Genomic DNA, 10,272 nt, shown 5'->3' on the forward strand with positions numbered 1-10,272 from the left:
CCATTTCCATAAACCATATCAATAAACCAAAAGGGACAAATTAGTCAGCTACTCTATTTGTATGATTAATGAACGAGTTCAAGTTACAAAATACGATTCAATTAGCCAGTCAGTCACACAATGATGATAGGCTAGGCTAGAGCTCAAAAGCAAGGACACTATTCATCAGTCCCTCTGTCCTACAGTCTCATCCCAGAGGGGATGGGAGTTTTGTCATCCTTTTAGAACCTGGGGCCTTGTTACCTCAGTGCTCCATTCTCATCACAAGGAAGTGTAATTTAGCTGCAGCACCCGTGACTCAGACAGCACCATAGGTGTGGTAAAGAGATAAATCGAACTCAAACAATGGAAATGCCATGGCAACACCACTCAAGTGTCCCACCGAAGGGGACAAGATTCAGAATCTCCACATTGTCCCCCATCAAAACAAGGATAATGCATCCTAAAGTGTGTTTGTTTGAAGTTGGGCAACGCTACCTTATTGCTGTGTTTCCAAACACGAGCTGTGCAAAGCCAGGCAGTTACTCAGGTGGGAGCCTCCTGGGGCCTAATGGAGACTGACGTTTGTTTCTGTTTCTCATTCCGCAGGAGCCCATATGGGCTAAGTCACAAATGGCAATCTATTCCCTATGTAGTGCACTCTTTTGGATCAGGCCCTGAAGCAAGCAACTCATGCATCACATCCCCTCAGTCCCATTAATATCCCCCTGACAGATACAGGCCAGGGAAAAAGAGACCATTGCCAAACAATACTGAGACTGACATTAGCTGTAATGCAATTAGACAGCCTGACAAACCTCGACCAGAGAACATTACAGTCAGGGACGTAGCCTATCTGGAGGAAGGTGAGACTCATCGGGTGGTTCTTTCTCTTTTCAGTGTTTTTTTCCCCACCTGACAGATAATCATGTTCTCTTGATAAGGCAAGGCATCGTCCTGACCACATGGCACACGGCAAAGCGGCTGCTCTGTGCTTTGTCCAGCTTCTCTTCAGTTGCCACTAGAGGACCGACTTATGATCACACTTGTTTGAACACCTTGTCTTGGTGGAGTGCTTTGCAAATTGGCATAATGCCCTCGAGTAAATGGATGTCCTGGTGGATTAGTGTGTGTGACCTAACCCTGAGAAACAGGCAGAAACGGTTCAGCAGTTTGACAGTCCGTGAGTGTAGCATTGCTGAAAACCCACATGTATCTATTATGAACCACTCAAAGGCAGACAGGTGTATTAACACTGAGGTGCCGCTGGGCAGCCCTGATTAAAACAAGACAATAATGTGGTTTGGAAAATTGCAGTAGTTGCAGGACCCGGAGAAGAGAGGAAGATCTTCCCTCAGGTGATCAACTATTTATTGCTTTGGAGCATGTGCCATTTCCCATCATGTGTAATATCATTCTGTAACCACGTTCCCACCCTCAGTTTTTATGCGAGTAAAGTCATACAGTATACAAAAATAATGACAGCTGTGATGGAAACAGAAGTTGTGTTCTTATTTTTGGGGGGGTAAATAAGCTTTAATATTGCAAATAGGATTGTGGCTTCCATCAATGCAATTGTCTGAATCATTTCCAGTCCCCCATATACAGTACATTTGGAAAGTATTCAGACCCCTTGACTTCATCCACATTTTGTTACATTCCATCCTTATTATATATATTTTTTTATCCTCAATCTACACACAAGACCCTTTACTTTGTTGAAGCACCTTTGACAGCTTTTAGAGCCTCAAGTGTTCTTGGGTATGACACTTCAAGCTTGGCACAACTGTATTTGGGGATTTTCTCCCATTCTGCAGATCCTATCAAGCTCTGCCAGGTTGGATGGGAAGTGTTGCTGCACAGCTATTTTCAGGTCTCTCCACAGATGTTCGATCGGGATCAAGTCCGAGCTCGGGCTGGGCCACTCAAGGACATTCAGAGACTTGTCTCGAAGCAAATCCGACCTGGTCTTGGCTGTGTGCTTAAGGTCGTTGTCCTATTGGAAGGTGAACCAGTGTCTCATTCTAAGGGCCTGAGTGCTCTGGAGCCAGTTTTCACCAAGGATCTCTCTGTACTTTGCTCTGTTCATCTTTCCCTCGATCCTGACTAGCCCCTACCGCTGAAAAACATCCCCACAGCATGATGCTGCCACCACCATGCTTGACCGTAGGGATGGTGCTAGGTTTCCTCCAGACGTGACGCTTGACATTCAGGCCAAAAAGTTCAATCTTGGTTTTATCAGATCAGAGAATCATGATTCTCACGGTCAGAGTCTTTAGGTGGTGTTTGGTAAACTCAAAGTGGGCTGCACTATTGGTTAGAGCCTGTAAGTAAGCATTTCACTGTAAGGTCTACAGCTGAAGTATTCGGCGCAAGTGACAAATAAACTTTGATTTGATTTGTGCCTTTACTGAGGAGTGGTTTCCGTCTGGCCACTCTACCTTAAAGGCCTAATTGGTGGAGTGCTACAGAGATGGTTGTCCTTCTGGAAGGTTCTCCCATCTCCGAAGGAACTCTGGAGCTCTGTAAGAGTGACCTTTGAGTTCTTGTTCACCTCGCTGACCAAGGCCCTTCTCCCGCGATTGCTCAGTTTGGCCAGGTGGCCAGCTCTAGGAAGAGTCATGGTGGTTCCAAGCTTCTTATGGAGGCCACTGTGTTCTTGGGGACCTTCAATGCTGCAGAAATGTTTTGGCTACCCTTCCCCAGATCTGTGCCTCGACACAATCCTGTCTCAGAGCTTTACAGACAATTCCTTTGACCTCATGGCTTGGTTTTTGCTCTGACATGCACTGTCAACAGTGGGACCTTATATAGACACGGGTGTGCCTTTCCAAATCATGTCCAATCAATTGAATTTACCACAGGTGGACTCCAATAAAGTTTTAGAAACATCTGAAGGATGAGAAAACGAAAGAGGATCCACCAGAGCTCAATTTCAAGTCTCATAGCAAACAGTTCTGAATACGTATGTAAATCGGGTATTTCTGTTTTATACATTTGCAAAAACAGTTTTCGCTTCGTCATTATGGGGTATTGTGTGTAGATTGATTATTTAAATCAATTTTTCGAACAAAGCTGTAATAACAAAATTAGGAAAAAGGGGTCTGAAAACTTTCCGAATGCAATATATTTTTCGTAAATATATCTAGATATTTTTAAATATATTTTCCTTTATTATTTTCCCCTAACCCTACCAACACTCCCCTAATTGGTGTAAACCAAATGGCAAAAAAAAAAACTAAGCTTCTACTTCCAGCTAATACATAATATACACATTTTACAGATAACTATTATAAAATATACTATCTTTTGTTTGCTTTAAGTTCCATCGTTCAGCTACCCTCAACCCCCCCGATCAATCTCTGAAAACCACCCAGTTTGCCATATATTTTGAGACTGTGCGGTGATGTTTTACAAAAGTTCTGAACCTTTCTAATCTTGTAGTTTCTACAGATAGTGAAATATTTTATTTTACAAAGAGTATATTATTATTGATCGTCAGCGGCCCAGCGACATCTGGGTTTGGTCGGGGTAGGCCGTCATTGTAAACAAGATTTTGTTTTTAACCGACTTGCTGTGTACTACTCCCTTTACAGAACAGCACAAACTGTCTCTAACCAGAATAGGAGTGGGAGGGCCCAATGCACAACTGATTAAGACAACAGTGTCTAGTTTGAGAAACAGACGCCTCACATGTCCTCAACTGGCAGCTTCATTAAATAGTACCCGCAAAACACCAGTTGCAACATCAACAGTGAAGAGGCGACTCCGGGATGCTGGCCTTCTAGGCAGAGTTCCTCTGTCCAGTGTTTGTGTTCTTTTGCCCATCTTATTATTTTATTTTTATTGGCCAGTCTGAGATATGGCCTTTTCTTTACACAGAGTTCCATGAGAACTTCAGTTTCTTGGCTATTTCTCACAAGGAATGACCTTCATTTCTCAGAACAAGAATAGACAGACGAGTTTCAGAATTAAGTTATTTTGTTTCTGACCATTTTGAGCAAGTAATCAAACCCACAAATGCTGATGCTCCAGATACTCAACTAGTCTAAAAGGACTGTTTTATTGCTTCTTTAACCAGAACAACAGTTTTCAACTGTGCTAACATATTGCAAACGGGTTTTCTAATGATCAATTAGCCTTTTAAAATGATAGACTTGGATTAGCTAACACAACGTGCCATATGAACACAGGATGGCCGCTAATAATGGCCATCTGATCTGTACGCCTATGTAGATATTCCATTAAAAATCTGCCATTTCCAGCTACAATAGTCATTTACAACATTAACAATGTCTACACTGTATTTCTGATCAATTTGGTGTTATTTTAATGGCCCAAAAAATTGCTTTTCTTTCCAAAAAAAGAAAATGTCTAAGTGACCCCAAACTTTTGAATGGTAGTGTATATTTTAATAACTGAACATATTCTAAATTCAAAACGGACAAGGACATTTTATATGACTCCTGTTTCCACAAATCGAGGACAAAGACAGTATCGCCCAAGCTAAGGTTGGTCGAAAATGTTCTGTGCTACAGCAAACAGTACCTAACCTGCAACTCCCAGTATAATGGATACCAAAAATGTTGATAAAATTCCATTATCTGGTGTTACAATCTGTAGCTATAGAATTACCAGATACCCTACATCGTGTCCAACTCATTCCACGGAGGGTTGAGTGTCTGTGGGTTTTCACTCCACCCTTGATTGTTGAATTAAGGTCACTAATTAGTAAGGAACTCCCCTCACCTGGTTGTCTAGGTCTTAATTTAAAGGGAAAAAACAAAAACCTGCAGACAATGCCCCCCCCCCCTGGAATGAGTTTGACTGACACCTCTCCCCAACATTGACCATCACCTACAATTAAAAACGAATACAAAAACTTGATTGTTGAAACAGGTGTTTAGTGCTGGGCTGATACAAAACTGCATGCCCACCAGTAGCTATTAGCAGGGTACGTTTTAGGCTGCGAGTCAGCAGGTTGTCAGCCTAAAGAATTCGATTTCCAAAATTGGGGGATCCCCAAAGTAGTTCAACTATATTGTCATTATGCTAGTAGTGACAAAAGTGTATCTAGCTACTGCACATGGATATCCAGTTGGGTGATAGCTAGTTCTCACTAAACTGGCACTTGACAAAAAAATATTTTCCACCATAAATCCTCTTGGATTACTAAAATTAGAATCTTTAGTTATCCATTTCATAATTGTTATGTATATTGATCAGAATGCATTTTAGGTAATTTCCACGACTACCAATGCAAAACAATATCAATACCACAATAGTTTTGAAAGTCCCAAAAGGTAAAACAAATACATTTACATTTTTGCTCACCTAATGAAAAGGCCTGAGTTAAACAAAACATTTTAAACAAATATTTTAAAATGTCTTATTACCACACAACTTTTTCTGAATCTTGTTTATCATAATTACTAGTGGATACATGTTATTTTTATGTACCCATATTTGGATAAAGAACAAAAAGGCACTATCAGATAAAACAAATATCAAGTTTGGACACCTACTCATTCAAGTTAATTTGTGTAATTTCTTTCTTTGTTTGAGCCAATCAGTTGAGGTGTGACAAGGTAGGGGTGGTATTCAGAAGATAGCCCTATTTGGTAAAAGACCAAGTCCATATTATGGCAAGAACAGCTCAAATAAGAAAAGACACGAAGGTCTGTCAATCTGAAAAATTTCAAGAACTTTGAAAGTTTCTTCGAGTGCAATCGCATAAACCATCAAGCGCTATGATGAACCTTACTCTCATGAGGACCGCCACAGGAAAGGAAGACTCACAGTTACCTTCGCTGCAGAGAATCATTAGAGTTCATTAGAGTTACCAGCCTCAGAAATTGCAGGCCAAATAAATGCTTCACAGAGTTCAAGTAACAGACACGTCAACATCGACTGTTCAGAGGATACTGTGTGAATCTGGCCTTCATGGGCAAATGGCTGCAAATAAACCACTAAAGGACACCAAAAAGAAGAAGAGACTTGCTTGGGCCAAGAAACATGAGCAATTGACATTAGACTCGCAGGAAATCTGTCCTTTGGTCTGATAAGTCCAAATGTTTTATTTTTGGTTCCAACCACCGTGTCTTCATGAGACGCAGAGCAGGTGAAAGAATGATCTCTGCATGTGTGGTTCCTACCGTGAAGCATGGAGATATGATGGTGTGGGTGTGCTTCACTGGTGATACTATCAGTGATTTATTTAGAATTCAAGGCACACTTAAAACCTCTTAAGCCTACCCCCTACTTTTTCGAACATTCTGTTAAAAATCGCGCAACATTTTGGCGTCCTGCTACTCATGCCAGGAATATAGTATATGCATATGATTAGTATGTGTGTATAGAAAACACTAACGTTTCTAAAACTGGTTAAATCACGGCTGTGACTATAACAGAACGTCTGTTTCATCGAAAAGCGCAGGAAAATCTGATCACTGAAAATGGAAAAAAATATCCATGCGCCACTTCAACCCATTGTTAAAGGTGAACCGTATTAAATGAGGCCGAGGTTGCAGTACCTACAGCTTCCACAGGATGTATAGAGTCTTCTCATTTGATTCGGATTTGATTCTTGGTAGAACCGACCAAAGGGAACAGATTCCCTCCGACCTCCAACTTGATGTATTGGCCCGGTGGTTTTCCGGACATTTTTTCCAGACGACCAGCTATCGAATTTACATCGCCTCCTGATGATTTTTATCGCTTATTAGCGTGTACTAATACCTAAAGTTGCATTAGAAAAGTATTTCGAAGTGTTTTGTGAAAGTTTATCGTCGACTTTTTAACTTTTAAAAAATGACGTTACGTTATGAAACGCTATTTTTTTCCGTTTATCACACAGTCTTCATAGATCGATATCTAGGCTATATATGGACCGATTTAATCGAAAAAAAAGACCCAGTATTGATTATGGGACATCAAGGAGTGCCAACAAAGAAGATGGTCAAAGGTAATGAATGTTTTATATTTTATTGTGCGGTTTGTGTAGCGCCGACTATGCTAATTCTTTTGTTTACATCCCCTACGGGTCTTTTGGGGTGTTACATGCTATCAGATAATAGCTTCTCATGCTTTCGCCGAAAAGCATTTAAAAAATCTGACTTGGTGCCTGGATTCACAACGAGTGTAGCTTTAATTCAATACCAAGCATGTGTATTTTAATGAACGTTTGCGTTTTAACTAATACTATTAGCGTTTAGCGTAGCGCATTTGCATTTCCAGAGCTCTAGTTGGGACGTCTGCGTCTCAAGTAGGAGCAAGAGGTTAACCAGCATGGCTACCACAGCATTCAGCAGCGATACACCATCCCATCTGGTTTGCGCTTACTGGGACTATAATTTATTTTTCAACAGAACAACGATCCAACACACCTCCAGGCTGTGTAAGGGCTATTTGACCAAGAAGGGGAGTGATGAAGTGCTGCATCAGATGACCTGGCCTCCACAATCACCCGACCTCAACCCAATTGAGATGGTTTGGGATGAGTTGGCCACCAGAGTGAAGGAAAAGCAGCCAACAAGTGTTCAGCATATGTGGGAACTCCTTCAAGACTGTTGGAAAAGCATTCCAGGTGAAGCTGGTTGAGAGAATGCCAAGTGTGTAAAGCTATCATCAAGGCAAAGTGTGGCTACTTTGAAGAATCTCGACTATAAAATATATTTTGATTTGTTTAACACATTTTTGGTTACTATATGATTCCATGTTATTTCATAGTTATGTCTACACTATTACTTTACAATGTATAAAATAGTTTTAGAAATACAGGAAAACCCTTGAATGAATAGGTGTGTCCAAACTTTTGACTGGTACAGTATATCCATAAAAATGATGCCAGCTGATACAGTATTTCGACTTGTTGAGAAGCGCTGCCTGCCTGTCTGTCTGGTCCTGACACCTTCATTACTATAGGACAGATGGAGATGGAATTTGAATATTGAAACAATGTTGCAAATGTCAGAGACAGACAGGATGGTTTATTCAAATCTCCTCTGTTGAAAACTAAAATGTTAGTCTAAGAGAAATGTGATAATGTCTAGATGCTTTTTATAGTAGAGATCAAGTTTAGAAAGTGCCTGGTTGGGTTGATGAGATGGAACAGGGTTAATATGCATTTTAACTTCATAAATTTAGCCGGTGGTAACTTGTTGAATAGACAAAAATATAAGACACTTGTATGTACCTAAATGTTTAATATCCATCATTTTATGATTATTTGCTTGAATTGCACACCCTCCAGTATCACTCGAAGTTCAGCATTCAGGAATAGACCCACCCGTTGTATAATGTGCTTTATAAACTGGGTGATTTGAGCCCTGAATTCTGATTGGCTGACAGCCGTGGTACATCAGACCATATACCATGGGTATGACAAAGCATTTATTTTCTCTCTAATTACGTTGGTAACCAGTTTATAATAGCAATAAGACACCTTGGATACCAAGGCTAAGGGCTGTATCAAGACACTCCGCTGTGCATAAAAACAGCCCTTAGCTGTGGTATAAAATGGTCATATACCACACCCCCTTTAATAAAATAGGCATCTTAATCTTCAGAATGATAGTTGCATCATGGTTTTCTAACACAATTGGTTAATGCCATGATTAAAACTGGTCTCATGAGAATCACCCAGTCAATGTTGCATGTGCCTAAACTCGGCTAGCACCGCAAGCTCTCCGCCAAACATGAAAGTTACACTTCACTATCTTTCAACGCAATACAAAATCCAACCTCACCGGCTAGCTTGCGCGAGTCAGTTTCAAAGAGCATGAACTTGTTAAAAATTAACTTTGCTAGCAACTCGACCAGGTCACATCTACCTCGACTGTTTTATTCATATACAGTATTACTGTATGCAACTAGCTGGCTAGTTAACTAACTCGTTAGGCCATTGTGCACTGACACTAGCAAGAAAAATGTGCAAACTGGTGACAAGCTCCCAAACCTAGTCACCTAACGTTACCGCCCCCTTGCCTTAGCGCCACAGAACGCGATTATGGCAGGCCTCACATGGTTAGCGAACATTTGCTAGCCACATAGCTAGCTAACTACTTCTGTAAAATAACAGTTAAGTTAGCTGACTAAAGTTACAAAGGTTAGTCGCCAGTTTAACAAAATCCATATATGTATGTATACTTTTTTTTATTTTTAAATAACGACTATGCTCGCATGACACGTGCTTACAAAAAAACTTGTCAGGGAGAATCCCTTGTTTTTATTCGTCAGGTTAGCTAGATGGCTATAATTAGCTAGTCTTTCAGCTAGGCCAAAGCTTCGTCAACGTTGCCTTTCTCGCCATTGGAAGCCGTTTATAGCTAGCTAACTTGGATGCGCTAATTACGTTCACAGAATATTCAAGAAAATAGTTAACGTTACATTTATAAACCATTAAATTGTGCTTACCGGCTGCGTTAAGTTGTTAGTTATCGGTGTGTATATTTATGTTTCTATTTCCAGTCAGTCGGCAACATGAGGGGGAGGCAGCGCGTCTGCAACTGACTGACAGATAGGGGGAGGTTGCCTAATCAGACAGACTATGATACAAATTATTGTTAAAGTCAAACAAAACTCTGCCAGAATGTTGAATAACATTTCATTTGAATGTACCGGTTGGTATTTCAGCTGGGCAACATTTGAAACAAAATATCCACAGGAAAGTATTATTTACCCGAGTTTTTAGAGTGTCAGTGGTGCAATTGAAATTTCACCTGGCACATGTGCAAAACCACGTGAACACCTGCAAGACTGCGTTGGTATGCATTCATTGCGTGCATGTGCTTTTCAGTCTTGTACACGTACTTTAGGTCATGAGCAAATACATCTTGATTGGCATACAGAGACCTATTTTTTTAATCGGTTTAATGGTCCAATGCAACCGTTTTTTTCTCAATATCAAATAATTGTTCGGTGACAATTAAAGTACCTTGCTGTGATTGTTTTCAATTAAAATGGTCAAAAATAAATTTCTCAAGCAAGGATTTTGCTGCGAATGGTCTGAGTGGGGAGGGGGAAACTGAAAACTAGCTGTTATTGGCACAGAGGTTTGGAATTCACTTTTTTATTGGTCTATAAACTATTTTACCGTATGTGACCATCCCACCAAAAGAGGCTGGCATTTCAGGCAGTCTTTTCAAACAGCTCTTACACTATAAGGGCATCATTATTTTCACAGTATTATTTCAACCCCATAGTCTGGAAATACATATAAAATACAGGAAAGTCACATTTTGACTGCACTGGGCCTTTTAATAATACTGTGCGGTGGATATTATTGTCTCAGAT

The 10,272-nt window shown here is 40.4% G+C and overlaps 1 protein-coding gene across 10 annotated transcripts in view; it reads right to left on the reverse strand.

The window, feature by feature from the left end:
• The window catches only part of LOC112237713 (R3H domain-containing protein 1-like), a 67,369-nt gene extending 57,843 nt beyond the window's left edge, over nucleotides 1–9,526 (reverse strand). For all 10 annotated transcript variants that reach the window (XM_042318586.1, XM_024406341.2, XM_024406361.2 and 7 more), the window contains exon 1: nucleotides 9,394–9,526. The gene's annotated coding sequence lies outside the window, so the exon portion shown is untranslated. The remainder of the gene's footprint in view (nucleotides 1–9,393) is intronic.
• Nucleotides 9,527–10,272: the final 746 nt, after the last annotated feature.

This window comes from Oncorhynchus tshawytscha, linkage group LG03 (assembly GCF_018296145.1).
Source record: "Oncorhynchus tshawytscha isolate Ot180627B linkage group LG03, Otsh_v2.0, whole genome shotgun sequence".
Lineage (NCBI taxonomy): Eukaryota > Metazoa > Chordata > Actinopteri > Salmoniformes > Salmonidae > Oncorhynchus > Oncorhynchus tshawytscha.